The sequence below is a fragment of the Aedes albopictus genome, chromosome 1 (assembly GCF_035046485.1).
Source record: "Aedes albopictus strain Foshan chromosome 1, AalbF5, whole genome shotgun sequence".
Classification (NCBI taxonomy): Eukaryota; Metazoa; Arthropoda; class Insecta; order Diptera; family Culicidae; genus Aedes; species Aedes albopictus.
In genome coordinates, this window is record NC_085136.1 from 280,006,596 (window position 1) to 280,024,155 (window position 17,560).

At 37.4% G+C, this 17,560-nt stretch overlaps 1 protein-coding gene across 1 annotated transcript in view; it reads left to right on the forward strand.

Annotated features, from left to right (window-relative positions):
- Positions 1-17,560, forward strand: part of LOC109414950 (metastasis-associated protein MTA1) — a 286,844-nt gene that overhangs the window by 227,980 nt on the left and 41,304 nt on the right. The gene's annotated exons all lie outside the window — the stretch shown is intronic.

Below are 17,560 nucleotides of genomic sequence, written 5' to 3' on the forward strand. Positions count from 1 at the left end.
TTCCATAATTAATTTCAAAGATTAGACTTTACAGGTACTGGTGTGAGTTTGAAATGCACAAATTGAAGCGAAACTTAAAGAAAAATAACTTCCCAGGTAACCAATAAGCAGTAAAAATTGCATTTATTTAGCACTATATGCGCCTTTACTGCAGGTCATTAAATGCTAATATGCCGTGTATGCGCCATAAGTGCTAGTTAAAAGCAGGTTTTGGCCCAATATACGGCTGATTAAATGCTTATCTTTCCTATCCCCAAAAAATCGATCATTATCAAAAATATTTTCCCCTGCGCATTTCAGTCGCTTCATTATCTTCCCTTTCTATTTTTACTCACGCTCTCCTGTGCGACATTGGGGCTGTTGTTTATTTTTGCAGTTGTTTTTTGCTGTTCCCGCTGAAATTGGGATTCGATCCCACAATCCTCTGGCAGATGATGATGCTGAGCCGCGCTACAGGATGAGCTATAAACGATCAGATAATGTGCGTTGATTTTTTGATCTATTAAAGGCATGAGTACCACACCGGCAGTTATTTTGCTGTGCCCGGACAACGGCTCGGACAAGTGCTGATAATTAAACCATCCACATAATACACGATGGCATAATTGGTTTCTTATTCCATGCGATTTATTTGGAAAATATTTGTTCTCTCATTGATTTACTTTGTTGCTACCAGTAAATGATAGGACATCTGAATGGTAATGGATCCTATAGTCGTGGTACATGAATTGAAAAGTTTAAATCTGTAACAGTTTTAGCATCGCTCATCTCTCTTAGCAGTTTTATGGCAATAAAGTAGCAGTTAGGATGCTTATTAACCAAAAAATATCGTGCATTTGAAATGCTACACAACAGCTGTCAGATTTTAAGCAGCATTTGAATTGCTAATTCAGAGCAATTCAGCAGTCGAACTGCTATGATATAGCAGCAAGCAGATATAATGCAGTTTTATAGCTGAAATACAGCTTATTTAAATGCTTGTTGGTTACCTGGGTTGTTTTCTCGGTGTGACTCGAACTTACGCCGCCAGAGTTCTTCGAAGGGTGTGAATTGGTGAGCTCGTTCCATAGTTAATTCCAAATACAAATTGAAGCAAAATTCACGGAAAAGTTATATATGCTTTTATTTTGGGACGTTAATGGGTACAGGGGATAGACAAAATGATCGGGGCAGGCAAAATTTTCACTTTTCAAAAAATGGTCAAATAGCTTTAACTTTTTGAAAAGAGCATAAAAAATCTAAAATTTTTACTATAAGTTGATCTACTAGTTGTGAACTAATGGTCCAATTTTGGGAAAGATCGGGCTATTTTACATGAAGTTAAAAAGATTCTAGAAAAAGTCAAAATTATCCGATAGCCATCTTCGAACTGTTATATCTCCGGATTCAATGAATCAAATGCAATGAAATTTTGAGCGTTCATGACTGATATGATTAGCTTTGAAAAACTTTTGACATAACCTAAAATTATTCACGCGGAAAAAATTATAGCCTTTAGATTATTTTTCTGAAATAACACCACATTATCGAAAATTTCAACATCGCTTCAAAGTTCGAGATGGTAATTATAGTTAATTTGAATTCCCTCAAATTGACTTTAATATGAGTATGTTTTAAAAGGAAGTAACAAAATAACCGGCAAAAAAATTGAAAATTAATGGAAAGCATATTAAAATTGGACCAATTAACTAAATAATCATAAAATAAATCAAATCGCTGTTACTTTTTTCTTGCTTATAATTTCAAGTTTAGTTGAACTTTTTTCAAAGCTCATTATATAAGTAATAAGCGCTCAAAATTTAATTGCATTCGGTTCACTGAATCCGGAGATAAGTCAAAGTTGGCTATCGGATAATTTTGACTTTTTCTTGAACCTTTCCAATTTCATGTAGGACAGCCCGATCTTTCCCAAAATTGGACCACTGATACACAACTAGTTGATCAATTTACAGTAAAAAAAATAGTTTTTTTGATGCACTTTTCGAAAAGTTACAGCTTTGACCATTTTTTGAAAAGTGGAAATTTTGCCTGCCTCGATCATTTTGTCTATCCCCTGTATATTGTGAAGATGCTTTGACATGCATAACTTTTTGCAAAATAGATTTTAAAATCAAATTTTACATATAGTGGGCAAAAGTTCAAGTCAAGGTGAAAATCTAAAATTCTTCAAAATATTTATATTATCTCTAAAAATGAAGATACTAGAAAGATAATTTAATCGAAGTTATAAAAATTGGCGCTGATTTTGATGGAAAACTACTAATTTTTGGAGTGATCAATTTAACCCTGATTTGGGTAAAATCCAGAGCGAACTTTAAAGTGTACTCCACATCCAACATCTAATGTTAATTGGTTCAAGTATTTATATTACTATAGTGTCAAAATATTGTGTTACGGTGGGCCAAATTAGACAAACATTAGGATTCGAACTTTTTCTCCAGAGGTGGGGCAAGCGTTTGAATTGAACGCTTACTAACAAAACCAAACAACTAAAAAGTGAAAAGACATTTGGCGAAACTTTGTTTAGCTCACCACACGGTATTCATTTATTTTTGTCTTCTTCGGATTTGTTTTTGAACAAAAATCAACTAGGGTCGCTCACCTTACTCTACTTGGCCAGTAAAACCGCTAAAAACGGAGAAAATTGTCGTTGCATATAATAATCTCATACTCGTTTTCACTTAACAAATTGATTATTGTATGGTTTGTCACTATAATAAAGTTCATTGTTTTGACCTGTCCACATGTTTATGTTTCTGTTTACACGACAAAAAAGTCCCATCAGTAACCAAGACATATCCAGACCATGGTTGTTAAATCCTTATCTTATAAAAGCTCCTTCCTGAGACAACCGAGATGCAGAGGTAAGGAGTGTTTAGGAAATTAACTATAAACGTCCAAAACGGCCTTTAAAATAATCTACTCGAAATAAAAATAACTTTATTTTTGGAGATACTATATAAATCTTAAAAAACGAAAGGCAGTTCTGATTGTTTGAAAATAATCATTTAACTTGAACTTTTATATCATAGAATAAACATGTGTTTTTAAAATTTCCGTATTTTGGCGCAATTCTGGAAAATGAAAAACAGGCTTTTTTTGAGGAACCCTTTTTTTATGCGTCTCCAAAGAACGATTACGCAAATAAAAAAATGCATGAAGTTGAAAATTCGCATTTTTTCAGTTGGGGATGTATTTATATTTATTGAAGAGGTAGTTTTACCAGAGAACGGAGTTTCAGGACTTTCAGAAGTTTAAAGGTCGACCAAAAAGCGTTTTTTTTGGATAGACTATTTTCTAATTGTTAGGGGGTTTTCTATCGAATATAAAAATTTCAAGTCTGTATTGAGTGATATGTATAGTTATGTATACATAACTGCTAATAAAAATTATCATTTTCCAGATTTTTCCCCTACAGTTTTTTTCGCTACAAATTATTGAAACGTTAAAAAAGTTAAAAAAAATAGCATTTTGTACGGATAATTATTTTTTGTGGTTTACTCATTGAACCATATTTTCAATAAAACAAAACATTTTCCAAATTTCTCCAGACTGTTCTAAACTTTTTTGTGACTAAACTTATTGTGACGATTTGATAGAAGAACCGGAATAGAAGACCAACCATGTTTCGAGATAGAGTATTTTGAAAGTTTATAGTTAATATCCGATACACTTGGTCCTTAGTAACAACAGATGTCATACTAACTGTACACGATGTAAGGATGTTGGCCGAGATATAAAGTCGGTACAAGATTCTTGTGCAATTTAGATTGTTCTGGTCCGACCAACCCGAATTTTTCGGTCAACTATGGTCATGTGTAGTAGGCCATTATTTTCATAATATTGTTTCATGCTCTTTTGATTAAAAACTGTTTAATATATTTCAATATTAGTCAAGAGCTTATGGCTATATAGATATTAAACCCTAATGAGTACGTGTTGCCACGCCTTGGAACGGGACTCTGGTTTTAGAGTTGACGACAGTCTCCTTCATAGTCGATTGATTGACGAATGTGTAAAGAAGCAACTTCAACTCCGGGTATAGTGAAAGCTTTTTCTGCTGTTTATTACTTTCAGATTGCTTTTTTTCGTTTTCTCTTCATCAATGCAGGAAAAAACCCTTTTCCAATCTTATGATTCTAATATTCTCCCTTCTCTCCGTTTTTTTTTTCAGGTGAGATTTCTTTACGCTAAATCTTCAATATTTGTAAGTAGTAAATGGTGATAGCGGCAGTTCCTTGGATTACCCACCGATTTCTACCGCTCGATCGTCAGTCTGTTGAATAAGTTTTATGTATAACATAATGAACGTGACGAGTTGCACCAGAGCCCCCTCAATCCGCTTTACTGCATTTATGATACTACACGCATCGATGCGGCTCCGTTATCATACGAATGCAATGGAGTAAGACGACGGCAAACATTGACTAGCACTTCCGAAACATACCCGCTTGCGTTAAGTAGTCTCGCCGTTCTGGTTCAGTGATTACCAGATGATAAAATTAACCTTCGCATACCCAACCCCCGACAACTTTTTAAAAATGCTGGCTTTTCGGCAATTTTCAATCGTTTTTTTTAAAAGTCGCCCTCAATCGATCCTAAATTGGTGCTAGTTTGTTACACTCCATGTAATATCCGGAACCATTTCGGCGATATTCCGGATTGTACTCTACTACCGTCGTGCGGGGCTACTTTTGAAATGCGGGGCTACTTTGGACACTTTTGAATATGGATTTTTTAAATTCAAAATATGGTTCAAATCTGTTTGATGTCTTTGGGACTATTGTGAAGCAATAGTTTTCGCTTCATTTGGTTGAAATAATTTTTCAAACAGACCGTTTATTGCTTGTCATGACGCGAAAAAACATCGAATAAACCAATAAAATATACATAACGTATCAGAACATTTGGTCTGTAAGCATTGTTTCTACAGTTCATAAATTTCAAAGGGTTGATCAATTCATTCAAAATGTATCAACGTAGCATATACAATCGAATATTTGTATCGTTATACATTGTAAATGACCGTTTCACCTAAATAAAGGATTGATGGTCCCTTTTTTCAGGCTATCTATATAGCAATATCACGCTGCTCATAATACCAAAGGTAGCACAGAACCTTCTTAAAACGCATATTTTTATTGAAATTATGTATGATACAGTATACTACAGTATTGGTACAAAGTATTTTTCTAAATAACCCTGGAATTTGAAATGCAGTATTGTTATAGATAACAATGTCCAAAGTAGCCCCCATCCGGTTCTATATGACATGTGTCCGATTGGTGTATGAACAACTTTTTTGTTTATTGATGGATTTAGTTCAAATTTTGCATACATCCTACATACAGTGTATCAAACAATTGTCCGTACAGTAATTTTTTGGTGAAAATAATTTTTCATTTAAATGTTTATAACTTTTTTATACGTCAATCAAAAACACTGAAATTTTGACCAATTATAACCCATATATTAACGCTCCATTGGTAAAATTTTGAGCGAGATCGAATAAGTTTTCTGAAAGTTATAGAATTTTCAGTAAAACTCATAAGATTTTTGAACACATTTTCAAAACATTATATCTCAATATGTACTTGATGAAACTTTTTGATTTTTTTTTTGTGTGACAGCTTATACCTAAGGCTTTCATATGCAGCTTCGTTTGAAGTTTTATATTCACTACAAAAAATATGAAAAATCTGTACATGTTCAGAGTGTCATTTGGAAATTTATCATATTTTGATCAATAAAAGTGCCAAGTGTTTTCAACTTTTTTAAACTCTCTTAATGTAATATTTTTATACAGGACCTACTAAACTACATATGAAGAGTAGGTCCTATGGATTTTTCGTTCAGTCAATGCACTTTTATTGGTGGAAAACGTTTGGCAGATTATATGTGCAAAATATAGTAAATATTTAAACATCGTCAGCTACATAAGCTCATTTTTCATATTTTTTGTAGTGAATATAAAACCTCAAACATAGCTGCATGTGAAAGCCTTAGGTATAAGATGTAACACATAAAAAATCGAAAAAATTTCATCGAGTACATATTGAGATATAATGTTTTAAAAATGTGTTCAAATATCTTATAAGTTTTACTAAAAGTTCTATAACTTCCAGAAAACTTATTCGATCTCGCTCAAAATTTTACCAATGGAGCTTTAATGTTTGGGTCATGATTGGTCAAAATTTCAGCGTTTTTGATTGACGCATAAAAAAGTTATAAACATTTGAATGAAAAATTATTTTGACAAAAAATTTGCTGTACGGACAATTGTTTGATACACTGTACATACTCACAATTATTATGTCTAAAAATTTTGGAAATCCATTCACTACTCTGGGAGTTATAATGTCATAAAGTTGAAAAACCATGAAAAAGTGTATAAAGAAGCCCCGCACGACGGTACACAGTTTTCACTTTTCTCTTTATGCCATTCTGTATGTAGTATGACCACTTGTCTATGTTGTGAAAAACTGAAGTTTTTGCCTGAACACGGCAAAACTCACTTTGCGCCCACCGTATTTTCTTGGTCATCCAATTGAGCTGATTATAAAAATGCTGAATAAGTTGAAAACAAACTAAGAAATTACTGTGAGCGTGAAGTGAGTGGCACCGTGTTATAGTAGTTCTGACTATGATGCGATTCTTAATTCACGACACTGATGCATCGCAGATCACAGATGGTACCATAAGTTACAATTTGAGGATAAATTGGTTTTGAGGAGCTCATTAGAACCGTCAGAAAACCTGAATGGATTTAGTTTGGTTTTATGGCGGTTTTAAGGAGCTCTTTGCGTCTCTTCGATCTCAAAATACTTGCAGAGTTGTCTTTCAATCATTTCAGTTAACGTTTTGAAAACGATTAGCTTGTTTAAAACTCTACCAGATGTCATCTTCTTGGCGTAACGTCTGAACTAGGACAAAGCATGTTGGTCAGCTTAGTGTTCTATGAGCACTTCCACAGTTATTAACTGAGCATCTGTAATCTAGTACCTTCCAACACCTAATTGTAAAGGTATCCATCCCCATACTATTCGCTTCGTTTACATATTTATTCAACAAATCGAATTTTTAAATCCTTAGGATATAATTCTATTCTGAAGCGATTTCCTTCCCGCGTGATCCATCCCCAATATAAACTGCTTTTCGCACTCGCGTATCCTATTTGCATTTGTCGTTGTTTTCTTTTTTTTTGCTGTTCATTCTTTGCAATCAACTCTCCAATACCTCTACTCAATTTTCTCGCGAATGCTGCGCGCGTTCTATCCAAATAAATTGTCTCTGGTTGCTGGTTGCTTGCTGCTGCAACGCAACCAACGCAGCAACGTCACAAGTATGGTATGCGCTGTGCTAGTGCCTCCATCCATCCACCCATCCGAATATATAGAAATACCTCAGCTCTCCCACCACCACCGCCGGCTCTCCTTCTACGCACAGTGCACACCCCAACCATGAATTCGTGACGAATGGTCGGAAGTAAAAGGTCGAAGGGGCAAATGGCCGAAAAATCAAATTGACAAACAAAATTTAACTGTTCACTAATACAATGTAATTCGGAGAAAACTTCCAACCAATTCAAGCACAGATTACACCATGGTGCGAGGCCGCCATTTTTAAGAATCCAACATATTGTATGTAAACATTTGTGTATCCACAAAGCACAAAGGAATCCATTGTGGATACACGATAGATATTGGCTCCTGTCAGATGCATTAGGTGGGATTAGGGCTGCCACATACGTGACAGATTATTACTTGTAACAAATTAGTAGTTTTTGCTTCTGTAACAAATTTGGAAGAATAGCTTTTGTATTTAAAGAAATCTGCATTTTTCGAATAAGCGAGATACATTCACTCATTTATCGAATCGACCTTCTGTCTATTCGACCTCTTGTCCTAAAACCCCCACCCCTGTTCAAACCTCGAAAACCCCACGCAGAACATCCTGGTTGATGCGTTGAAGATCTACATTTTCTCCCAACGTATACAGTTCCGCTTTCCTCCATTCACGCGCTCCTCCACCTTCAGGCAGCATCCGCCGTATGTCGCACGTGTACTCGACAACGGCGCGCGGCGGAGGCTGCCGTTGCAAAACCCAACCCCACCACTCCGTCGCGCTCGGTCGTCCCGATTTCATCCACATTTCGATGTCGAGCGAGAGCATCGACATAGGACTCTAGCATAAATTCCGCTGGTCGGCCGGCGGTCGGTTCGGTACTTTCTCCGACCCGGTCCCAGCCCAACTACCACCGTAAAGGTCGGCACAGTGGGCAAAAACGAATTAAGGTTCGTATTTAATCTACCATATCCAGTAAACCGGTTGAAAGCTGAGCGATGTTCTAGGTCATCCAAACTATTATTATGTTTAGAATACAGGGTCTATACTATAGCGGTTGGGTTTCATTTTTGGTTGCATATAGTTAGTATTTTATATAGTTATATGATCAACTAGGCTTTTTGGAGCTCATAGAATATTAACAGAAAGTATGTTTAATTGACAAATTGAGGAGCAAATTTGTAAAAAAATACCTCTTGTTTAGGTGGGATTTGAACTCACGACTCCGTACCACTAGTCCGGCGCTTCAACCAATTAAGCCGCAGAACAGGTTTTGATTTTGTGGAATAGAAAGTCAAACTGGATTCGAAGCGCTACCCTAACCGGATCCGTTTTTCACAACTTTATCTCTCTTTTCATGAAATACTTTAGAGACACTATGAGATACTTAAGAGTTATTCAGGATCATGTAAACTGTTCGGGCCATGAAAATCGGATATGATGACTATTGCTACCAATGTAGACCAGAAGTTCTGTTCTTCGGAGTAATTGATTGGCCTTGGGTAGGAATCCCCAGAGAAAATTCATACCCATCGGGAATTTTCAAGAAAAATCTATGGTAAACGCCCAAATAAATAAGCCTGGACGAATCCTCAGAGGTTTTTTTTTTCTGGAGGAATCCCCAATGGGCACTTCAGGAGAAATTTCCTACAAATACTTCCATTAAAATCTTCGGAGGAATCTACTGCAGAAATTCTCAAAAGGATCTCTTGGATATATTTCCAGAGAGAACATCTGTAGGAATCCCTAGAGCAGTGATCATCAAGCCTGTTTTTTCAACTGCTTGTATTGCAAAACCTGGATCGACTTGTGAAGCATTCAACAAGTTATTCTTGAGTATTTTGGGAGAAGAACAACTTCCATAGAAAACATTGATATCAATTCTACGGCAACATGGAGAACTAGACGTCACGTGCGGCCCGCGGGCCGCACTTTAGTGACCACGGCCCTAGAGGAAACTCCTGAAGACATCTCCTGAGGGAATTCCTGGAAAAGTTTCCTGAAGGCTCCTAGTAGCTCCTAGAGGAATCACCAGAGTGAACTCCTGAAGGAACTTTCATTGAAATCCAAGAAGGAACTCCAGGATGAATCCCCAGGTGCAGCTCCTAGCGGAATTCCCAAAGGGATCTTCTGGATAGATTTCTGAAGGAACTTCTATAAAAATCTCGAAAAGGAATGTTTGCAAAAATAGCCAGGATAACTCTTGGAGGAATACCTAAAAGTAATACCTGGGAAAATTCCCAGAAGAAATTTCCTTAGAAATCTCCAAAAGAAATGTCTGGGGCAATCCTCAAGATCTCTACATGCATTTCTAGGTGGAATTTCAAGACTTTTGAGGGAATTCCCAAAGCTAATTCCTGAAAAAAAAAAAACCAACAGGAACTTCCATTGAAATGTCAAAAGAAAACTCCTGAAAGAATATTCAAGACGAAATTTTCCAAAGGAAACTCATGGAGAAATTCCCTGCACATTTTCAGAGGAAACTTCTGAAGCAGTTGCCAGAAAGAACTCCGAGAGAAATTCCCTGAGACATATGCTGGAGGAATCTCTAGAGGAAACTTTTGTAGGAATCCCCATATAGAACTTCGGATGGAATCCATAGAGACAAATCCTGGAGGAATCCCCTCCTAATTGAATCTTCAGAAGCAACTCTTAGGGAGTTCCATGAAGGCACTTTCATTGAAACCCTCGGAAGGTACTCCAGGATGAATCCCCACATGGATCTCCTACTCTGTAAATCGGATATGATGACTACTGCTACCAATGTAGACCAGAAGTTCTGTTCTTCGGAGTAGTTTGATTGGTCTAGAATATCTCATAAGAGCTTTGGGATGATTCATTCATTCCCTAGGAGGTCAGAGATAATCGTTGAATATGTGATGTTAGGCCTCAAATACAAAGAGTCAAATATTTGACAAGGAAAGAACTAAGAAAAAAAAACATCTGTTTGACACTAATGAAAATTCGATCGAGTCAAACAAGATATTCAAGCATTGGTTTCATTTTGGACAAATATTTGACCCTGTGTAGTAAAAGCTTTACTGTATATTACGCAAATCGCTAGTGTAACGGCTGTAGATGTCAATGACTAAACTCCAGGGCAGATTGGACGACGTTGAATATCCCAAAAGTATGTAACGATTAACAGCAATCTTCGAGTAGTCCAAGAATTTTAGTTGATTATGCAGCTTTATTCTGAATAGCAAATATCTGCTATTTGACTACTGCTACGAGTATAAATCTGAAGTTCGGCTCCTCGGAGCAGTTCAGTTGATCTGAAACGTCCCAAATGAATTTTGGAATGGTTCGTATAATTCTAAGGGGGCATAGGTTCTTGTTGGACAACGGTATTGTGCAGCTGTAGTATGTCAAAGACTAAACTTCAGGACAGTTTGGACGTCACTGCATGTCCCAAAAGTATATGATAATAATCAGTCTCTACTTCAGTCTTCATGTAGTTCTGTAAAACGGATGTGTCCAGTGTCTACTGTAGATCTTGATTTGGGAATGGTTTGTACAATTCGAAGAATTCCAATTCGTGGGCTTCGTGACCGTGCCGTTAGCGGCGGTAGCCGTTTAGGCGTATTGTAAATCAAGAAGTGTGAGTTCTTTTTCCACTCCAGTCGGGGAAAATTTTTCGACAAAACGATAAATTCTTCATTGGACCACTGGGTGTCTTACGTTATCCGTTGTGTAGTGTAGGTAATGATCAGTCTGTACAGCCTCTGTTTAAAGACGGTGTGTAGTGTCTTTAAGGGGATATTAATTTGATGTATGATTTTAGACCTAATAGCGAATACAACTACTGTTACAGCTGTAGATGTCAAGGGCTAAACTCCAGGATAGTTTGGATGACCATAAATGTATACAATAATATCTATTGACCGGCAAGCAGGTCCACTGGTTCACCGTAGTTGATTATGCAACGTTTCTCTGTACGTACAGTAGATATGACTACTGTTACGAGTGTTGATTTGAAGTTCTAAATTCCAAGATAGTTTGGATGACCTACATTATCCTAATACAGTCAGGTCTTTTTTTACGTGGTTTTCATTTACGCAGCCGCGTAAATGAAAACTCCATACAAAAAAAAAATCATAGTCTTATTTTTGCATGATTCGTCGAGAAATGGTGAGACTTTTTTTACACGGTTTTTTTTTTAATTTTGAACTGAGTTTTTTTTTCGCGGTACGTATCCCCCGCGTAAAAAAAACCTGACTGTAATGACAATGAGTGGATTCCGAGGGTATTCACGGATTACATTAGATTAACTTAAGAACGGAACTTCTGATTTGGGCTATCTTTGTTTTGTTTTGTCAGTTTTCACCCAAGGTTTATGAGGCAACCAATGAATAATTTGAGATTTTTTGAAAACTGAATTTTCATACATTTTGATCATGAACCGATTGTTCCGGCTGCATAATCTGTGAGAAACCTATGATCCCTAGTACTCTTCCATAGATTAGCAATGCCTCCTGAGACTTGTTTAGGAGCTTGCTTGGAAATCTACCAAGAAGTCGTTCCAAAATGTCTCTTAAGAGTTCTCCAGAAATTCTATTTAGATTCTTCAATGGATTACTTAGATTTTTACCGCAGAATTTCTCCCAGAGAATTTTCCGGGATTTCTCTTGCAGTTCTTCACGGGATTTCGTCCGAATTTCTAACAAGCAATTATTTAGGTTATTGTAGGAGGCATACCGAGAAAAACACCTGAATAATCCCTGAAAGAACTCCTGAGGCAATTATTAGAGGAACTCCAAAAGGAACACTAAGAATGACGGGAAAAGTTCTGGTAGAGATTTCTAGAAGAACTCTGGATGTAATCCCGGGAAAAATCTCTCTAAAATCTCAGGAGTACCACTTTAAGAAATCCCGGACACAAGTACGAAGAAAAACTTGGAAAACCTCTGAAAGAAAACAAAGGTGGGTAGAACTCCATGAAAAACACTAGTGATAGCTTCTGCAAGAATTCCGAATGGAACTCCTGAAAACCGTAGAAAAATCCTGGGAAAAATTTCTAAGAGAAGACCCGGAAGAAACTCCGAGAGTAATCTCAGAGGAAATTTTTCGCGAATCTTTCAGAAATATTCTGGGATTCTTATAGAATCCCTTGGCGAATGACTAGATGAAAGCTCACGGTAGTTTTTTTTTTTTTTTGAAGGAATCCCGTGAGGGACTCCAAGAGCAATAAGTACAGCACAGGAAGAAATTCTGGAAGAACTCCAGCAGAAAATGAGTAAACAACTCTTGAAGACATTTTTGGAGAACCTCTAGTAGAAATCCCAGGAGTTATTCCTGTAGATACTCTTGGAAAAATCCCAAGAAAAATTCCGCTATAAAAGTACTGTGAGAGCAATCCCGAAAAATCTTCGGAAGGAATTCTTTTAAGATCGTAAAGAATTTTGCTTAGCATGACGTTGGCATCTAACAATTGGGTTTTGAACTCTGTCAGTTTATAAGATTGAAAGTTCTAGTCTTTAGCAATGTTTTTCCTCAGGACATTGACATCCGGAAGGAAACAAGTTTTTTTTAATTAACTTAATTTTCGATTGGTTCAGGACATATTTACCTACTTCATATAAAAGCGATTCAGGTCTGTTTCATCATAAGTCTAACTGATTCACATCTAGGGTGCCTGTACCAGTTATCGCACTACCTAAGGAAAACTATTTCTACAAAAATAAGAAGAAGACCGACGAATGCCGTCGATACGTCAAATGATAGATTTGTTTTCATACTTTACAGGAAAAATATAAAATCTGAACCAAACCCACTTTTACTATTTATTACGGCGTGTGCCAATGATAGGAACCCTGTACCAGTTATGGACATACTTTTTAATTTCGGTTCCACTTCGCACTATTTACATGCATTCCTTATGGGATTTGCCATAACTGGTACACTATGGCGAAATAGGGTGCAAGGAAGCCGAAATTATAAGGTAAATGATTTATTTCTATCATAATTTGAGCAAAATGTGAAATTTGAATGAGTGCAATCATCTTTTATGAACGCGATCTATTGTTCACATATTTTTTCTTGATGATTTGCATCGTTAAAGGTTGAAAATCAACTACGGCGAATTTGTGGTGCTATAGCCATAACTGGTACACTGAGCCTAATTCATTTCATTCCGAAGTAACATCTTTTAGTGAAAAAGACTAGAAGAGGTTATTAAATCCACCACAAAACCAAAATAAGAGATATTGGGTTTTATGACGGTTTTCAAAACCTCTTCAAGACTAATTGGTCATCAAGATGATAATTCGGTTATGAATTGATTCGGGTTTGTAAAATAGTTAGAGCAAGCAAAAAAATGCTCAGTTTTACACGCCCTCTGGTGACACCTAGGCTGCCGGTGGACGCATAATTGTCCCATGTGCAAAAACAGACAATCGAGAAAATCGCGTCCAAAGTTCAAAAAACTAAAATGGCTCAACTATGAAGCATAAGTGCTAAATCGTGTTATAACATCGACCAATTTTGAATTTGCACACTAATTTTTGTTTTAGAGCGATTTTATTGTTCCATAGGATTTGCAATGAAATGTGACGCTTATGCGTCTACTTTTTAGAATATGACAAATCGGCGTTGCATTATTTCGACAATTTTCGGAACAATCTAACGTAATGTTCATAAGCTGCAAAATCTCAATATTGCCAAAAATGCACATGGGACAAATATGCTTCCACTAGCAGTAGAGACAGACTGACAAATTGAGCTGCTTGTCTTCAGACGCGAACTTTCTATTTCATCGAGATCGCGAGATAAAACTAGTTCAAAATTATTTTATTTAAATACTCACTAGCGTCACTTAGTGGCAGAATTGGGAACTAAACTGCTTGTGTTTGTGATACTCATGATCCTCTGAACAACTTTACCGAAGTCTTGAACTTACTATCTTTTCGGAATCGCGAGATAGAGCTAGTTAAACATGGTAATTTTCTATATGTGCACTAGCGTCACCTAGCGGCAGAATCGCAAACCAAAGTGCTTACGTTCCGAATGGCATTGATAGCTTTGTCGAGAACTGTGCCTTTGCAGATTATCAGTTAAGTGATGCTACATTTTTTTGAAGTGATGAAATATTCAGCTAAGTGTTGCAACACTCTTTGAAGCGAGTTTATACTACTCTTACACTGGAAAATCCTTCAGAAATTTCCTCATTAGTTTCGGAACAATGTTTTTAAATTCGATACCCTTGGAATTCCCGTTTTTTTCTGATTCAATCCACAAAGCTTGAGGATGATCCTTGTAGTAGTCTCCAGGATGCTAATATTTCGATCTTGCTTGCTTGCTTATGCCAATCAAGCCAAATGGAAATTATAACGTTTAAATGCTTTGACATCCATGCACACAACAGAAACACGTGTTTGATGAACAAATTCCTCCTTCTGAATTTCATACTAGGAGTCCCCTCGTGAAGTTTCTCCATGTTTCCTTCTAACTCTTTAGCAGTCGGTTCATCAGGTGTCCCTCCTTGAAGTTTTTCAATGATTCATACAGAAAGCTATTGAATGGTTTAAATGGGATTCCATCAGTGTTTTTTTCTTCAGCGATTTGACTATGAATGAATACTTCAACAATTCTTTCGAAGATGTATCAAGGAATCAAGGAGTTTCTACATAAGCTTCCCCAAGAGTTTCCTAAGAAGGTTTTTAAGTTCTTCCAGGAGTTCTTTTTGGAAAAAACTCCTGAAGAAACTTTTGGGTCAATCCGCAGAAGAATTTCTAGAAAAAAAAAAAACTGTTGAAGGGATTTCTTAAACAACTCCCGATGTAATTCCCTAAGAGATTCTTTCAGATACCCCTGAATAAACTCCTAAAAAATTCCTGAAAGAAACCCTGCAGCAATTACTAAAGCAACTTTTGGAACAATTTCTGATCAAACTACTTGAAGTTTTCCTGCAGTAAGTCCTGTAGGAAGATTCCTGAAGAAACTCGCTTCATTTTTCACTGTAATCGGATTACGACACCTACCGACTTTGGCTATTAAAGTCACATCAGAAAGCTCATTTTTGCCCACTGTGTACCAGTAGTGGTAGGACAACCAGAATTGCTGGATGGCTGCCGGCCGCCATCCACTGACTGATGGAGGGTGCTCTGGTTCACAGTGACTGGGAAACTACACGTTGACGAGGACCACGTTAAACTAGCGCTTGTGTACTGAGAGCCGTTGGGTAAGGATGGTAGGGGGTAAGCAGGTGGTTTTGAAGCGAAGCGGCAATGCCGATGTCGAGTAGTTGACTTAGATATGCAGCGCAAAACGAGGGGTTCGTCGATGGTGCGTTACAGTACAGTGCTTTTTTTGTAAAATCTAATAAAGGTAACGCTTTTACAATCATTCTTAACTCAATGCGTTGTAAGAAAAGATTGAAAGTGCTTTTTTCTGTATTTCACATTTCCTGCTCTGGTAAACGAAGAAATGGATGGAACTATAGCTTGGTGAGCTCGTTCCATGGTATTATTGCAATAATCAAATTCTGTGTTATATTTATGATAACATCTTACAGTCAAAAATGGTAATCATGAATCGTGATCAATTGTGTCACCCGTTGTCAAAATAAATTCCCTTTGCTCGCACTGCATGTCCCCTGAAGGATTTCCCAGTACACTGTGCCTCCAAGCTCCGTGCTGTTGATTCGCTACCGCGCTTCATGTCCATGAATTCACCCTCCGCACAAACTGCTGCTGATAGACAACCAAACCAAACCAAGCCGCGACGGGATGATGGCATAGGATATAGCACGACGGATATTTGGCAGAAAGAAATCGATATTGTGCGAGATGCATTCGGGAACCTTGCTGTGTACATACCTATACAGTAGTGGCGGGGTTTGCTAAAATAAAATAAGAGGAATGTGAAAACCGAGAACTGCGAAAAAAAAACGGCACATGAAACAAAAACAAAACATCAAACGCGTGCCAACAACGGGGCCTCCAGTTCGATTGATGTGAGATGTGATTTGTTCGTTTTTTAGAACAAAAAAACTAAACGGCTGAAATGATGATTTGTTGAGTGGAGAAGTGATAGTGCGGATAAGTTTCATACAGGATATTTGAAGGCAATTGAAAAAAATCACTGCACTACGGCAACATCCAGAGGAGGTATTAATTTAATTGATCCAAGCAAAAACGATCGGCATTGCATGCTTTGCTGGTCTGTTCTCTTGAAATTTTAAAACATGTTAAAATGAAGCCTCATGGAATCCAATTTCAAATTTGCGTGCGCTGAAAGCTTTGACATTATAGTAAATAGTGCTCTTGAACGACCAACTGGTCCGATGTGACGCAAGCTAGAGTCACTTGTATATAGTTAGTAGGCACAAACGCGAGTTTGTTGTGGATTGGCATCTAAGCTAAAAGAAAGGTGGATTTGTGAAAAAGCGAGTGTTCATGGTATGGATTCGGAGTTAATATGGCTTTCTATTCCGCAGAATCGTTATCTGTTCTGTGGCTTAGTTGATTAAAGCACCAGTCTAGTGAATACGGAGTCGTGGGTTTGAATCCCACTAGAATGCTGATTGATTGATTGATTGATTTATCTTTATTTGAGAGACTTTCAGCCCTTGGCTGGTTCGTCTCACTAGAATGCAATTTTTCTACAATCTAATCTCTCAATTTGTCAATTAGTAACATTGTGTGCCTTTCAATTACAAGTTTTTCTAGTATCAAACTTTGTTCCACTTCCTACGCCAGAATTGTTTTACTATTTTATGTTATCAGCGTAAAAAACCGCTAAAACTGCGACCAAAGTACAAACCTGCATGTTTATTCGGCTAGGTAATGTTCTGCGGAGATTATCCTGTAAAATCAGCTCCAATATTATTCTTGTATTTCTGCCCACCACATGCATACACTACACTGACTGCACATGAAGCTGAACGCCTAATGCTTGCTTTCATGTGTAATCAGTGACCACCCAACTTCCGGTTCGGACGATGGGTTCATATGTACCAGACCAGCGCAGCCAGCGGTCCGGCACATTGTCCCTCCGTCGTCGGCTTCACAGCCGTACGGTCGTCGCGTCTTCCACGTGAGGCACCGTTGCAGTATCGTTATATCTTCACGGCCACGGGATCGGGTAGGGGAAAAGTTCTCCCATAGATGATCCCACACTCGATGAACAAGCAAGCAAGTCAGCCGTTGCGAAGCTGGTAGCGCCGCACCGGAATGGATGGTCATGAAACATAGCTCCTGCCGTCCAATGTATGTAT